This window comes from Psammomys obesus, unplaced genomic scaffold (assembly GCF_907164565.1).
Source record: "Psammomys obesus unplaced genomic scaffold, mPsaObe1.curated_primary_1811, whole genome shotgun sequence".
NCBI classification, from domain to species: Eukaryota; Metazoa; Chordata; class Mammalia; order Rodentia; family Muridae; genus Psammomys; species Psammomys obesus.
This window is the reverse complement of record NW_026585895.1, coordinates 16,182,570-16,199,494: the sequence shown is the minus strand read 5'-3', so window position 1 is coordinate 16,199,494 and position 16,925 is coordinate 16,182,570. Positions and strand designations below refer to the sequence as shown.

The 16,925-nt window shown below is 39.6% G+C and overlaps 1 protein-coding gene across 10 annotated transcripts in view; it reads left to right on the top strand.

Annotated features, from left to right (window-relative positions):
* Window positions 1-16,925, top strand: part of B3galt1 (beta-1,3-galactosyltransferase 1) — a 561,105-nt gene that overhangs the window by 443,521 nt on the left and 100,659 nt on the right. For 3 of the 10 annotated variants that reach the window (XM_055600192.1, XM_055600198.1, XM_055600188.1), the window contains exon 1: window positions 11,958-12,127. The exons of 6 other annotated variants lie outside the window; for them this stretch is intronic. The gene's annotated coding sequence lies outside the window, so the exon portion shown is untranslated. Of the gene's footprint in view, window positions 1-10,175; window positions 10,234-11,957; window positions 12,128-16,925 lie in introns of those variants that run through there. One more of the 10 variants, XM_055600194.1, reaches the window with a different exon arrangement.

Here is a 16,925-nt window from a genome sequence, read left to right as displayed (position 1 = left end):
ATTTACGTTATACTAAATGTCTTTACTAGACCCAATAGACAACACATAAATGCTTCATGATTACAACACCTAAAAATCATGTGCTAAAATTTTCCAGATGGTGAAAGCTTACATTTCCCCTACTCTTCCTGTGAATAGTTTAAATAAGAATGGCCCCCAAGGGCTCGTGCATTAGAATGTCTGGCTCCAAGTTTGTGGAACTGTTTGGGAAGGATCAGGTCCTTGCTGGTGGTTCTCAACTTTCCTAATGCTGCGACCCTTTAATACAGCTGTTCATGTTGTGGTGACCCCAATCATAAGATTATTTTCATTGCTACTTCATAACTGTCATTTTGCTGCTACTATGACTTGTCATGTAAATATCTGTGTTTTCTGATGGTCTTAAGCTACTCCTGTGAATGGGTCGTTCGACCTCCAACAGGGTCATGACTCACACGTTTAGAATCACGGGATTAGGAAGCTTTGTTGGAGGAGGTATGTTACTAGAAATGGGCTTTAAGGCTTCCAAAGCCTATGTTTTTCTCTCTGTCTCCCTTTCCCTCCTGCCCTCTCTCTCTCTCTCTCTCTCTCTCTCTCTCTCTCTCTCTCTTTGTCCTTCCCTCCTTCCTCTATCCCTCTTTTCCTCCTGCCTATGGACTCAGATGTAAAGCTCTCAACTAGGGCAACTGCTCAAGTGCCGTGCCTACCTACCTACTACCATGCTCCCCTCCGTGGTGATCATGAACTGTGAGCCCTTGAAGCTGTGAGCCCCAGTGAACGTTTTTCTAGGTTGCCTTGGTCATGGTGTCTTATAGAATAGAGAAGTGACTGTGACAACCTCCTAAGGGGAAGAAGGGCTATGACAGACAACTGTGTGAGGACCACAGCAGCAGCCTCCCAGTTCTGCAATGGGGTTCTAAAGTGGCAGACACTGAGAGGGGCCTGGGGAAAGGCATGCAAGAATTCATCAATAATTCACAAGACAGCACAGAAGACAAGAAAAAAAAATTCATTGAAGTTTTTGGGAGTATCACAAGTTGGAGAGGCAGCAGTTCTAATTAACAGAGAATCTTTTGGCTAAATGTCATTGTGCAGCTATCTATGGAGTGGGTCGATGAGTAAAATACTTGAATTAATTAAATGAAAGATCAAGTTCATTTTTAAAATGAAGTGAGGTTAGTCTTCATGGCAAACACAATGAGAGGGTGTAGCCAGTTTTGCAAAGACCCGGGAAGCAGAAGCAGTTACAACTTCAGCTTTTATTGAAGTGATCTTACTGCCAGTGAACAGCAGACACAGTTTTTAGAGGTCACCGCAGCCACATTCTTTTTATATTTGTCCCTCTTTTGATCTCAAACACCACTAGAGTAGTATGTTCTGTATGGACTGTATGCACAGGGAAACACAAACACAGAAGTTGTTGAGTGTGCTACTCAGACCACAGCCAACCTTCATCTCAGATGTCAAGTAACTCCTAAGATTTCTTAGCCTTTCCAAAGAACTGACTACACAGTTTCTATTGGCTGGGTTATATGATTTCCATTGTGGGGCTAACTGTTGTCTGTATCTGAAAGCAAGAAACAACTGAATTTTAAACTTCATGTATTTTTGAAATCTTCTGTTTGCTGACACACAGTATCTTTCCAAGTTTCCCAGGATAGTTCTGGATTGAAATGTACAACTATAAAGACAGCAGCATGAATAGTTTTTCCCTTATGACCAGACTTGAAGTGTTCTCTCTCCCTATGCTATTCTACTGTACTTTTCAATTTCACAGAGGTTAACTTCAGTCCAGATTCCAAACTCATACCCTTCTTGCTCAAGAAGAGATATATCCTTTCAACTTCTAAGCCAATAACAACAGACTGCATAGAGCAGGATAAATTACCCATGTTTCTAACCCATACTCTGTGAAATAAGGAGATGTTTTTAATAGAATTGTTGATTTTTAACTTTCTCCCAGCAACAGTCATTTCTGAATTACAATTCCCAAAAGGCTCCCAAACTTTCAGGATTAATCTACAGCAAGAAAGATCCCAAAGATACTCACAAAATGTAGTAACTTACTTAAGTCAAAGGAGGGCAGGGGGCAAAGTGACTGAAGAATCAAAAGGCATTTGTCTGCAGTTCCAAGATCAAGGACTTTTCTTGGGGCCTGCTATGCAAAGAACTATGGAACCATGCACTCTCACCTACATTTTAAAAAGTATAGGAAAGCACCTGTATTCTTGTCACCTACATATCTTCTCTGCATTTAGAATTCATCTTGTTACATTTTTTTAAAGTTACATTGATTTATCTTCTCATAGTGCTCATCTCTAAAATATACTTGTTTTCATTTTGCAGCCTCCATTTCTCTAGACTACAGACTTCCCATAATTCTGAAGATTAGCCTGTAGGAGATCAATAAGTACAGATACTTTCAACTTGCAATTGGGTTCCACCCAAATAGCTCCACCATAAGTTGAACCCATCACGCCATAAATCTAAAAGGTATTCAATACACGTGGCCATTTACCCTCACAGATTACAGTGGAGCACAGCATGAAGAATCAGGTGCCCACCTTCTTGTCCATGTACCTAACTCTCATATCGCATATTTCCATTTCAGGAGAATGTCAACATAAAAAAAAACAAAAAAACAAAAAACATGGTTTCTACTAAATGGATACAAATTGTGTGCTATTATATAGTTGAGGAATTCTATGTTGAACCCTCATCAGTTGGACACTATCTGTATTTGTAGAATGAAGGAGTTAGTGAGGCAGCCTATTTTACTAAAGCTTTTTTTACAGTCTGAACTGATAAAGCTGTACATTGGGTCCAGCTCAGATTGGGACAAAAGGAAGGCACTTAACAGCTCCCCCAAGAGAGTGAGAAAGCCCACTTTCAAGAGAGTGAGGCTAGATGGTGCCTACAGCTTTTTGACTCTCTGGCAAACAGTGAAGCATATGCTATAGGAGGCAAGTCCAGATTTTCAGAGTTTGTTGGCCTATTTATCTGTAGGAATATTAGTACATACCGCCCCCTGGTCACCAGGAAAGCCACCACATCACATTATGTGATGTGCTTCGATAGGTTGTTATTTTTGACTTGGATCCAAAATGATACTGAAAAATAAACCAACTCTAATTTTTTTATTCAAATCAAATGTGACAAGTAAAATGCTATTATTACAGGATGATAAAGAACAGCCTTATTAATTTTAGATACTGTGTAAATGTATTACAGAAATGGTCGCATGAATAGATTTCTTCTTAAATAGTCCTTTGGATATTGGCAAAGGAACAAATAAGAGTCATCTTTAAATAAGTGGTCAAACATAAAATGTTATTAATATAAATTAGCAAATATTTCCATTTCCACGAATAGCTCACTGGAACATGCTTTAGTTTTTGTCCATGTGGTTATCATAATCCGGTTTCCAAGCAGAAACCTCAACCCTGCTACAGAACGAGTCACACCTTATTCTCTTGGTGTCTACTCTCATGGAATCTCGACCTCTATTACCACCTCATCTGATAAACAGGATGATTCTGTTGATCTCTGGGTGGGTCTCCCTCCTGCCCTTTGATTCAAGGGTCAAAGCATGCCCCAGGAAAAGCAATAAGAACAGAGCACACGATTTGAAAAGAAGCTTCCCTGCTTTCTTGAGGATGTAGTTGGCATTGTGCTTGCTTAGCTCTCATTGTCATAGATATGGACCTCTTTGTACATGGGTGAAATGATAGTACAAAGGTGGAGTATAGAGGCAAAGGAAAAAAAAAGGAAAGAAAATGTGGTTGTTTAATGGTACAGTTCGGTAGCAGAGACAAGCCTTTCTCCTTGAATCAATACATTTATTTTATTAGTAGTATCAATGTAAGTCAGGTTTTGGATAACTTGCAGTCACTCATATTCAAATAAATTTGATTCATTTTTTCAACAAGTGTGTACATGGATCTGTTAAGTGCTAGGCTTATATGTCCTTAAACGAGTTGCACTATGGTAGGAAAAGTCCAAAAGCTATATACCAAGGTGGGTGGTGATGTAGTGAGAATGGTCTGGGGAAACACTGACACAGAGCTCTCCAGAAAGAGTGCAAACAGACTAACATGTTACCACGCCCTGCTGGTCTCAGTGGCAGTGGTAAAGGGTTCTCCCTGCCTGGACAGGCCGTTCTACTCTTTCTAGACTCCAACCTCGGTAAATCAATATTAAATACCTTTTTTTTTTATGGATCAAACTAGAAATCTGTTTGCTATATTATCTGAAATAATTAACCAAGAAAATAATTTTTAGAGGAGTGTTTAGGCAGCTCCAATCCATGCCTAGCTGGCAAATATGAACGGAGACTCTATAGAGACAATACATCATAGTAGATAAATGCCAGAAGTAAACCACCCACTCCATCACTCAGTAGGCAAAGATAGAGAATGAATTCCAGTCTCCATTGAGGTCATGTCCTTAATGGCCTAAAGACTTCCTTTAAGCTGTACTTTCCTAAGGCTCCATTGCCTTTTATTAACACACCCTGGAGACCAAGAATTGATGCTCAGACATTGGGGAGACATTCATCCAAACCTTAGCAATATCATTGTGCCTTGAAGCTTATCTGTTGCAGAAATAAGGTTTTGGAAGAATGTTATTTTTTGATCAAACTAGGAGCCAAAAATTTGATTACAATGATGGATTAGTGTTATCTAGCTATTATAATGTTGGCAACAGAAGTATTTAACTGATTACTGTATTAAAGCTACTTAGAAACTTATTGGGGCTAAACGAAGTCATCTAATAGGATCTGGGAAATGACATGCCACAAAAATTAATGGTATAAAGCAGAGTGTTTATTTGTCTTTACTGAGGTGAGCATGATCTCTCTCCTAAGTACATCTAAAAAAAAATAGACAAATGAATCTGAATGACTCTAGAATATTCTACCACAGCAGCTTAATTTGCCAATGCTCTTCTGTACCTCTGCCTTTTCACCTTCAATCTAGGACTCATTATATCAGTGAAGACAAGATTTTTAGTTTTTACATTTATCCAATTTTTATTCTTTGATAGTTTCTCACCTGTATATAATGAGTCTCCATTCCTCCCATTCTGTGTTCCTTTCATCTTCTCCTGAACCTCTTCTTTCCAACTGGTCTTCTTCCTACTCCCGTGCCATTTGTGAGGGTAAGTTAAATGGAGATGCCTGCATGAACATGAGTGGAAGGTTCTTCAATTATTGCAGCCAAAGTTACCTACAAATGACTTATACAGGACGGATCCCACCAATACTTCATCATAGAAGGGGAAAGGGCTCATGGGACCCCATGTCTTCTTAAGGGACTACTGATAGTTAATGGTGGCTGGGCTAGGGATTTTACTTCTCACTGTATAAACATGATAAATTACCCATGCTCCATTAATGGGTAGTTTTAAACTCTTGTTTTCTAATTAAATGCTTGTACCTGCCAATATTTGTTTTAAGGGTATTCTTTATCCGCTGTGATGTGAAAACTCATTCCTTCACAATTATAAATTAGTTATCTCCCACCGGCGAGCATGGAGTAAATTGTAATGTAGGTAAAAGTTGTGTGATATGAGGAACAAAGCTAGACAAGTTCGTTTTCATCTAGGAAACAAACAAACAAAAAAAAGCTGGATCCAACCAGATGTGAAGTATTATCTCGTGACACCCTTTGATGGAGTGAAAGGAGTGAAAACCAAAGACAGAGGTTAAGAAGAGCCAAAAGAACATAAACCATTCACATTCATTAAAAGAGGGTAAAGTAACAAGGGTCAACAGTGGGTGTGGGGCACAGGGTGAGGTAAGGCAAACTGTTTTAACTTTGCAGAAAGATGGCCTACCGTGGGAGAAAGAAGTTGCCTGTAGAGCTCCATGCTACTTTACAGAGGTTATCTGATCATTTTGAAAATTCTCATCATGTCAACTATATAGTTCTGTTTTCGGTTGTCTTAGTTGAGATTATTGTTGTTGTGATGAAACACTTTGGCCAAAAGCATACTGGGGAGAAAAGAGTTTATTTTGCTTACCCTTCCTTATTACTGTTCATCAAATGCAATCAGCACAAAAATACAAACAGGGCAGGAAACTAGAGGCAGCAGCTGACACAGAGGTCAGGAGAATGGATGCTTACTGGCTTGCTCCTTGTGTCTTCCTCAGCCTGCCTCCTTATATATTGTTTTAAATAAAATGGTTGTTGTGCTATATATTGTTTATTATTAGCCCTATAATTGTCCCAGTGGTATTATTTAACCTGCTATCACAATCAAGCGAAGACCAGACACCTGTTAGAAATGGATAATAAGGACAATTATGAAACATTTCAAAGCTAGAAAAGGCATCAAATCCTTTTTGGTAACCTGCATTCACAAACATTCCATTCATTTTCTTAGAGCATATTCATAAAATTCATGCTCTACAATAATTTTTCACTTTAAAGAAATTTCAGCTTTCATATTTTCCAACGATTATATAAAACCATTTTGATTCTGAAAAAAAAATGTGAGATCTGTACTAAATTTCAAAAATCAAAAACCAGTTTAGAAACCTAAATGTCAATGCAGTTGATGCATTTGCCAGCACACTGCATTGATTTACGTGATGTGTAATCATCTTACAAGCCCTTTCCAGCCTTTCCTCACCTCTGTGATACAGCACGCATGACTGAATCAAAGGCCAGCACCACGTTCTGTGAGAGGGTCGTTTATTGTTCTCAGAAAACAAGACAAAAGGAAGACCAAAGTTCATCATCTGCACCTGAATTGCCCTGCTGCGAAACAAATTAACTAATGATTGACTTCCTTTAAAAGAATGTGACCACAGAGTCCTCATTCTACTATTTTTGGCAATGGAAAAATAGTCTCATGCTTCAATTAATAATAATTTGGGGTGCTGGAGAGATGGCTCAGAGGTTAAGAGCACTGGCTATTCTTCCGAAGGTCCTGCTTTCAATTCCCAGCAACCACATGGTGGCTCACAACCATCTATAGTAATGTCTGGTGCCCTCTTCTGGTGTGCAGGCATACATGCAGGCAGAACGCTGCATGGATAATAAATAAATAAATCCTTAAAAATAATTATAATTTGGTTTAAATGTCAGAGGCATGTTTGGAAATCTTGATATAATTTGTTGTATATAAACTTAAGCCACACTGTTCCCATTAGGGTTCATTTTGTAAACTTTAATGTCATCTGCAATACAGCCTTTAGTTTGTTATATATATGTAGCCCCCCTTCCTACAAATTTCATAGACCAAGTAGATGAGAGTGTATACCATGATCTCAGAAGAGATTATTTAACACACATGTGTTCTCTAGCCAGTAATACCTTATAGTGCTATTAAGATTAAACAGTTAATTTGTTTATCCTTTGTGTTTCTCATGTTCTCCTTTTCATCCTGCCTCATTTTCCACTGGGAACTTCCCCATCCTATATACAGAAGTAACTGTCCTGACTTCATTCCCTTTAGCACAAGTTCAGCATTTGTTAATGCCAGCATGTGGGGTTACATCTACATAATGTCTTGTTTATTGACACCGATAAGGGGACAGCATTCTAAGAGCGGCAGTCTCTGGTGCTGTTAGGAGCTGATGCAACGGTGTTACTAGGCCTTCCGACCTTTTAAGCCATTTCTGGGGACTTAATGCTTGCCAGTAGCAACTTCTTTCCTTTGGGCATTGTGTCTTACTAAAATACAAGAACCTCTAGGCTAGAAAATGCCTTAGCCCATGACCATTCTTAACAACCCCCAACCCATTCATGTTGAGATATTTTTCAGAAGAAGTTGTCTGAGAGTTAAAGTGAGGGATACAGAGAGCTCCAGTGTGAAAGAGATACACCACTGAATGAGGCCACTAACTGTGTGGAAAACTGTATGAAGCCATTGCAGGCAGAGAAGGGAGGCCAGAAACAGCTGAGGCCAGGAAGGATGGCGAGAAACTCATCTAATTCCTATTTTCCTCTCTCTATTTACACAAAATAAATCCACACAAATACTCTATGAGTCTAACCCAGAGGACATAGTGTTCTGCACAATTTCATCCTGGATCTCATTATACAAGAGTTGCAGAGAGTAGAGAGAACCCACAGAATTTAACTTACAAAGAATCAAAAGCACGGAAGTGTCAATGGTAGACTGCTGGCTGCTTATTGCAGCTCTATAATTTACTAATGCCTTTCTAACTCTGATCCTGACTATTAAACATAATCACAAAACTATCAGAAATCATACTTCAAGTTGATGGTTAAATGTTTGACCAAACTAGAATTAGGTATGTTCACACGTGCTTACATTTTCTCTTCTTTATCTCCCTCCCTCCATCTCTCTCTTTCACTCTCTCTCTCTCTCTCTCACACACACACACACACATATTACTATTATATTGGCGAAGAGTCTGTCACCACACCTACTGCAAATTCTCAAAGTTAACAGTCTCAAAGCCAAAATTGAGCATCCTTGAAACTCTCTCTGAGACCAGGCTCCTTCCTTTCTGCAATGTAATTGGCCACTGAGAACTGCAAACTACTAGAGGTGAAAGCATTAGCCTAAGCTGATAAAGCAAAAGACATGGAGGTTAAAGGAAGGTCCAAAGATGCCACTATATAGTGATGTGTAATTCAGGATGTCAGAAGAAACTTAATACAACACAGGTAGAGAAAGATATAGGTACTGAACTCAGACAATAAAGCCTGGATTTCTTAGATGATCACACGGAAATCCAATAAAATGTTAGCATGTGAGATTTGCCCGTGTGTGTGTGTGTGTGTGTGTGTGTGTGTGTGTGTGTGTGTGTGTGAGAGAGATGGAGAATCTTAAGCATCTTAGGCAAATGTGCTACCACTATGTTACAATCTCAAACCTTGAGATTTACTTTTATGAAGTTTTTGTGTTTTGTTTTTGTTTTGGTGAAAAGGGAGTGAGATCAGATTTCCTGGGCAAAGGACTAGCACAGTGATCCTGTGGGTCTTGACCCTTTAGAGTCACATATCAGATATCCTGTATATAAGATACTTAAATTACAATTCATAATAGTAGCAAAATTATAGGTATAAAGTAACAACAAAATAATTTTATGGTTGGGGGTCACCACAACATGAAGAAGGGTAGCAGCATTAGGAAGATTGAGAACCACTGAACAAAGAGAATATTGACAGCAAAACTAGGCTTCTTCAGGAAGGACAGCATCTTTTAATTATTTTATTTTTATTAATTACAGTTGATTCACTTTGTATCCCAGCTGTAGCACCTACCCCATCCCCTCCCAACCCTACCCTCCCTCACTCTTCTTCTCCTATGCCCTACCCTAGTCCAATGATAGGGGAGGTCTTCCTCCCCTTCCATCTGATCCTAGTCTCTCAGGTCTCATCAGGACTGGCTTCATTGTCTTCCTCTGTGGACTGGCAAGGCTGTTCCCCCTTCCCTCAGGTGGAGGTGATCAAAGAGCCAGTCCCTGAGTTCATGTCAGAGACAGTCCCTGTTCCCATTACTAGGAAAACCAATTGGAGAGTGAGCTGCCATGGGCTACATCTGTGCAGAGGTTCTAGGTTATCTCCATGAATGGTCCTTGTTTGGAGTATCAGTCTCATAAAACACCCCTGTGCCCAGATATATTGGTTCTGTTGCTCTCCTTGTGGAAATCCTGTCCCCTCCAGGTCTTTCTGTTTCCCCCTTCTTTCATAAGATTTCCTGCACTCTGCCCAAAGTCTGGCTATGAGTCTCAGCATGTTTTGATACCCTGCTGAGTAGAGTCTTTCAGAGGCCCTCTGTGGTAGGCTCCTGTCCTGTTCCCTGTTTTCTCCCTCTTCTGATATCCATCTTGTTTGCCTTTTTGAGTGAGGATTGATCATCTTACCCAGGGTCCTCTTCTTGCTTAGCTTATTTAGGTGTAAAGATTTTAGTATGTTTATCCTATTTTATATGTCTAATATCCACTTATAAGTGAGTATATACCATGTGTGTCTTTAGCCATATGCTCATAAGAATCATTCTTGTAGTCATTCATAAACATATTAAGCAATTACAGTATTCCAGGCTCCATGCTGAGTATAAACAGAAACTTAGGTAGAAGGAGCTGGCATACAATACAGATAGAGTTAAACTGTAACCATTTTCATTTGGCTGGCTAATGGCCAGCATTAGAAGACGAGTTCAATCTCCCCTTTCTGCCATAACTCTGTCTGCTATTTGCCCAAAGTTTGGCTGTGAGTCTCTGCATGCTTCAATTCCCTGCTGGCTGGAGTATTTCAGAGCACATCTGTGGTAGGTTACCATTGTGTTCCCTCTCTTCGACCACTTATGGTGTCTATCCTGTTCTCCCTTCTGAATGAAAATTAAGCATCTTCCCTAGGGTCCTCCTTGTTGTTTAGCTTTTTTAGGTCTGTAGATTTTAGTATGTTTATCATATATTATATGGCTAATATCTGCTTATAAGTGAGTATATGCCATGTGTGTCTTTCTGCTTCTGGGTTACCTCACTCAGAATGAACTTTTTCTAGTTCCTACCATTTGCCTGCAAATTTCTTGATTTCCTTGTTTTTAATAGCTGAATAGTATTCCATTGTGTAAATGTACTACAATTTCTGTATCCATTCCTCACTTGAGGGACATCTAGGTTGTTTCCAGATTCTGGATATTACAAATAAAGCCACTATAAATATAGTTGAGCAAATTTCCCAGTTATAAGGTTGAGCATCTTAACCAGGAGTGGAATAGCTGGGTCTTGAGGAAGCGCTATTCTCAATTTCCTGAGAAAGTGCCAGACTGATTTCCAAAGTGGTTGTACAAGTTTACATTCCCACCAGCAATGGAGGAGGGTTCCTTTTTCTCTACATTCTCTCCATCATGTGTTGTCATTTGAGTTTTTGATCTTAGACATTCTGATGAGTGTAAGATGGACTTTCAGAATCGTTTTGATTTGCATCTCCCTGATGACTAAGGACACTGAACATTTCTTTAAGTATTTCTCTTAAAGATTCGATATTCGATATTCCTCTGTTTAGAATTCTCTGTTTAGCTCTGTATCCCATTTTTAATTGGATTATTTGGTTTGTTGGTGTTTAATTTCCTGTGTTCTTTATAAATTCTGGATATTAGCCCTCTGTCAGATGTAGGGTTGGTGAAGATCTTGTCCCATTCTGTAGGAACAGAATCTTCACAAGGAGACCAACAGAGCCAAAAAAAAAAAAAAATCTGTGCCCAAAGGACCCTACAGAGACTGATGAATCAACCAAGGACCATTCATGGAGAGGACTTACACCCCCTGCTCAGATGTAGCCTGTAAGCAGCTCAGTCCCCATGTAGATTTCCTAGAAACGTAGCAGGGGCAGTCTCTGACATGAACTTGCTTGCCTGCTCTTTGATCACCTTCCCCTGGGAATGGTGGACTTAGTAGGCCACAGAGCAAGAGGATCCAGACAGTCCTGATGAGATCAGATAGTAGGGGAGGAGTAATTCTCTTATCAGTGGACTAGGGAAGGAGGAGGGGGGAAAGAAGGGAAGGTGGGACAAGTAGGAGATAAAGCAGGGGCCTACAACTGGGATATAAAGTGAATAAATCATAGTAATTATTATAATAATTTAAAAATAAAAAATAAAACAAACTCAACTTTCAAATAGTCATGACTAAGATTTTCATAGAACTCATGTGATTAACCTCAAAAGCTCTTTGGTTCACAACCTTTTCGGAGACAGACATCTTATAATGATTTATCATTTGGCACATGTGTCTTGAAGGATGGTTGTGCAAAACATCAGTAGGTTCTCTCAGTTAACACTTACGGAACTTTGGGACTGCCGCATCCGTTCTCTTGCATGTACATGGCCAGGCACCTGCTCCTTTCACTCAGTATGGCACAATCCTATTCCCTGAGCAGGATTTTCACTTCCTAATATAGAACCATGTGTCTTACGTCATGGTCCGACTGACTTCCTGTTAATAAATCACTGCCTTTGGATTTGTAAGAGACAACAAACATGGACTTTGTTGTTAGCCTATGTAAACCGCTGTCCACTCAGTGGACTACAGCTCTTAATGACCAGTGAGTGTCCTAAGGCTTCAGATGGGAAAATTCCGAAGGATCATCTCTTAATCCATTAGTGCTTACAGTTTGAGAAGCCTGCTGTCCAGATTAAATGCAATGTGGTTTATGTTATGGTAAGTAAATCTTCTCTTGAAGTCAGGAAGGTGTTTTAAATGAGTAAACCAAGCTTTTCTAACGTTTTGAATCTTGTGACATCTTGTCCTAGTTTTACAGTGGAAAGGATTCCTTAGTAGTGTGTTGAGAGGCAGCGTGAGTTCACTCTGAGCCTTTGATTATGTTTAATAGCTTCACTGTCAGACGGTGAGTCATGATCTTTCACTTCTGTTTAACAGTTTGTATTTACACCTCCTTGCATTTGATAAAGGCAGTAATGGGCTCTGCTCATTGACAGTGATGACTCTTGTATTTTAATCTGTGCAGATGGAAAAATAAAATAGCTTGATAGGGTGGAAAAATCCTTTCCCCTCCCCACTGCAAATTGTAGGAGTTATATACACCCCATGTAGAATGGCTGTGGCATTACCTGTCAGCCAATCCATCACTTGATTTTCATGAGTTTTGCCTTTGTTCTAGGAGCCTCAATTTAACAAATGAGTTTGAGGAAAAAAAAATATTACCTTTGTATTGCAAACCTAGCTGACAGAATCATTCATGACCATGTCTTTGTAATAGTTTATCTAATGGGATAAAATCTGTTCTTTCTTATTTTTCTTCAATCCAACAAGGCTGGATCTATCCAGGAGTAGGGTGTGGTCAGACCACCTGGGCTCTTAGGAAAGCATCCACTAAGAAATGGACCTGATTTGTCTGAATAGATATCAGACTACAATAACTGTTAAAATTTTATCTTAAGTTTATTCCCCTCACTAGGCTGCTTTAAAAAAAATTTTTCTTCTGGAAATTTTAAAGGTTAGCTTTGTGTTTGCTCATTTCATGAACAATAACATCCTCATTCAAGCAACAGCAGTCTGAAAAGATGTTTCATCCTTTCAGGGTGAACGTAATTTAGAGTTGTTACCTGACTACCTGGCTGTAACCTATAAGGTAGGATCTGTTTAGGATCCAGTAGAGAGATGAAGTATCAGTAGAAGATGGAGGTAGTTAGGATTTTTGTGTAAAGAGCCAGACATAAACAAGTCAGTTTTGCAACAAAATACTTTTAGACTATGAATGTGAAGTGTCCCCTGCAGGCTTGTGTTTGGTCACTTGGTCCCCAAATAGTGCTGCTTTTGCTGCTGCTGCTGCTGCTGCTGCTGCTCCTATAGTTGTTACTGTTTGGGGGAGGTCTGTTGGAGCCTTCAGAAGGAAGTGAGTGCATGGGACAGTCTTATGACTGCTTGCCTTGATGAACTGCAGTCTCAATCTGTCAATCAAGATAAATCCCACCTCTCTTGACTTACTTCATGTCTGGTATTTGGTTACACGAAGGAGAAAATAGACTAGTACAACCCCTGGCACAACTACTCACCTCTGCTGTTGTACCATGAAAACAGTCACAAGCAGCATAAATGGGCGGTCGTGGCTATGCTCAAATAAAACTATTTATAAGAACAGTGGTAGGAAATATCTGGCTTCTGGACCACAGTGTACTGATACTTAGTAAAAGATACTGCCTCTATATTTTAGCACATTACTTAAAAAAAAAATGTGACTGTATTTACTGTCGTGGCCTTTCCATATACAGAAATCTTTTTTCAATCTCCTTAGATTTTTGAAAGTATACATAAAAATTTCCATAACGCCAACAAGCCCTTGTTGTGGCTGGCAGTACCCTAAGAACCAAATCCTGGGGTACAGAAAAAGATCTGATGGGATAGTAGCAGAGATATCAAGCCATTATATTCCACTACATTTTACCATGTGTAAATGTTAATAGTATAGGGTAAAGCACATTGAAGCAGGAGAAGAGAAGCCTGTCTGGCTATGGGAAAGGATTAGAACAGGGAACATATCTTTTCTATATATCATTGGAAAGAAGAATCCATCTGATCACTAACTAATATAAAGCTGTAATGGTTGAACTCTAGCCCTGTAGACACAACCAGCAGGAATAGTTGCTGTTCAGATTGACCCCATAAAAGCTGACAGCAAGCATGTGTGTTGGGCAGGAACGAGTTTGAGGAAGCACAGGAAGTGAAAACATGAGAAGCAAGCAAGGCAAGATCCAGGAGCCCTGCAGGAAACTGGCAACCTGTGCTACAGGCTGCTTGCTTAGTCACTCAAGTTCTTCCCAGAACCCCTAATCACTGAGATATTGTAACATTTAATAAAGGCATGTCTAGAGGATATGACCATTTTTCTAAGGGGCAGGTCAGGAAGACCTCAGCAGACACTACTGTAGAGATGGGGAAGGAATACAATGACAACCCAAGAACCAAGCAGGGGCTGGCTCAATTGGAGCTGAAGGCATTGTACTCATATATGCCAACGCATGTATGATAACCTAAAATGAATTATCGCTTTTTAAAATCTCATTTATACCCCCGTATGAAAATCATTCAGACACCATGCCTAATACTGCATTGTTCTGTGAGTCTTATCTTCTGGAAGTCACATTGCCAGCCCCGTTTGACACATAAGGAACTTTTTACTCTTGCAAGAGTCTGAGATGCACTGAGAATTTAACTTGGAAACTGAAGCATTTTCAAGAGGAAAAGAGGAAACAAAAGAGAACACAAGAGGTCTGATTTTAACGTATAATGATTTTATGAGGAGAATAAATGAGGAGAATAAGCTTTTTAATTGTGAGTTTGTGTGTGTGTGTGTATTCCACGTGAAAATATATATGTTCAAATGCCAAAACCATTTTTACATTTTATGACAAATAAAATTAACAGGGAATACTCGATGATGTGTCTGCAAGGGCCTACAAATGCAAAGCAGCTTGTCTTTATAGTCACGAGAAGACCTGTGTGTGTGACTTTGTGCACCCTTATGTACATTCATTGCACATTTTCCAAAAAAGATTATTTTTTCTTTTTTCTTTTTTTTAATGAAGTGCAGGCTCTATCATGAGAGGAGAATAACATTCTCCTTCCACATCACAGTGAGTTGCTTCTCTGAGTGAGATTTGCCTGACAGGAAAACTGCACCACTGTTGCAAGAAATGAGCGTCTGCCAGGTGAAAGGCTGCTCAGAAGGCAAAGAAAAGAAAGCCTTTGTCTTAGGATTTCACAACACTTGGACACAAGAGGGAAGAATGTCACATGTATCTTTGGCAACCACTTTGGGGGAGCTGCCTTAGAGCTGTAAAAGCAGAGAAACTGAATTTGAGCAAATCAAACTGTGAAGGGAGCCAGAGGGGCACTGAAAACGCACAGTGCTGACTTGACCCGACAGCCTGAACAGTGACAGATGCAAATGGGAGTGGCCAAGACCCATGTTAAATCATCTACCTACACTAACAAGCTTATTCTGAAAAAAAAATAATAATAATAACCACACAAAACCTGTACAAACTTGCTTCCGCGTGCAGCCCGATGAACAGGGGAGCTCTTGCTACAGAACCTGGAAAAAACTGATGCAGCAATGTAGCTGAATTTGAAAAGTAAGAAATGCCCTCGGCATTTATTTTGCATAAAGAAAAATAAAATACAGGAAAACTAAGATAATAGCACAACCTTCCATACTTGTTCAGATTTAGCTAATACTCAGAATTAAAGATTTAAGTTGGGACTTAAATCTAGGGTGGCTATTGGAGATTGTCCAGGCTGGGCGAGGAGGGCCTCTGAGCAACCTCGCTGAACCTCTCAAAGTCCATGCAGAGAGGGACAGTCAGGCACCAAGACGTGCAGAGCTCTTCTGTGACAGGATGCTATTCCCCACCATCCTCACTGTCCTCTTGTGGAAATGTGAATTCGCTTCTCAAAGTCTTTTTCTTGATTTCAGATAAACCACTGTTTTTATTGTAACAAAGGAGTTCATCAATGATTTTTGAAAGCTTTACTCTCTATTGCAGTGTTTATACAAATCGCCTCCTCACAGACCAATGTGGGCCCTCTTAGAGACGAGTTCCTGACTGCCAATATGAAGCACATTCCTCAGATCACATTCACTTATATGTTCCACTCATTTTGCACTGTGATATACTAGACTTTGCAAGTTTTGTGTCTGTTTCCTACAATAGGGCATCGGAAATGAGATGAATACTTGAGAACAAAGGCAATAAAGTATTATTATAGCTGATGAAGGAATGATTTGTCTCAAATGCCAATTGCTTAGAGCAAGGATTTAGTAAAAATCAAATAATAAATGGTTACCATATTGGCAGTGTATTCTTTTATTGATCGTCTATGGAAATCAGATTTCAGACAGGAAAAAAAGCCTGCCGTGCCTAAGACCGAATTCGAGGAGAAGTGTCAATGATGAATGGTTATCAAGTTCCTTACTGCTTACAGTACATTTTCAGAAGCACCCTGATACTTAGGCTCATAACTTTTTTATGTTACTTGATTTCTAGATTCTATAGGTCAATAAAATTGAAAAGTGAAGGTTTTACGACCCAGAATAAGGTTACACTGCAGCAAAATTCTCTTATATCTGCATCAGTCTTACCTGGCGAGTTTATTTAAAAGAGTTCCCAGAACTTCATCCTTCAACAGTTCCCACGCTACAGGTTAAGGAGAGTCTAAGATTCTGTGTTTTACACTCAATAGCTCATGCACCAATAGGCTTATTGATGGGGGTTTGAGGAAAACGACAATAGATGCATCCTGCTTTTGAGTCTAAGAAAGAGGGCAGGAAAGTTAAGAAGCTTAAAATAGCTGAAATCAGAGCTGATATCAAGCCTCTGGTTCAAGGTTTTGAAATCCTTTCAAAAGAGAGGGAAGTGATAAAAAGAAACACCTGTAAAGCTAGCCAGCTCCCTGCTTCACCTGCTTCACCTGCTTCACCTGCTTCACCTGCTTCACC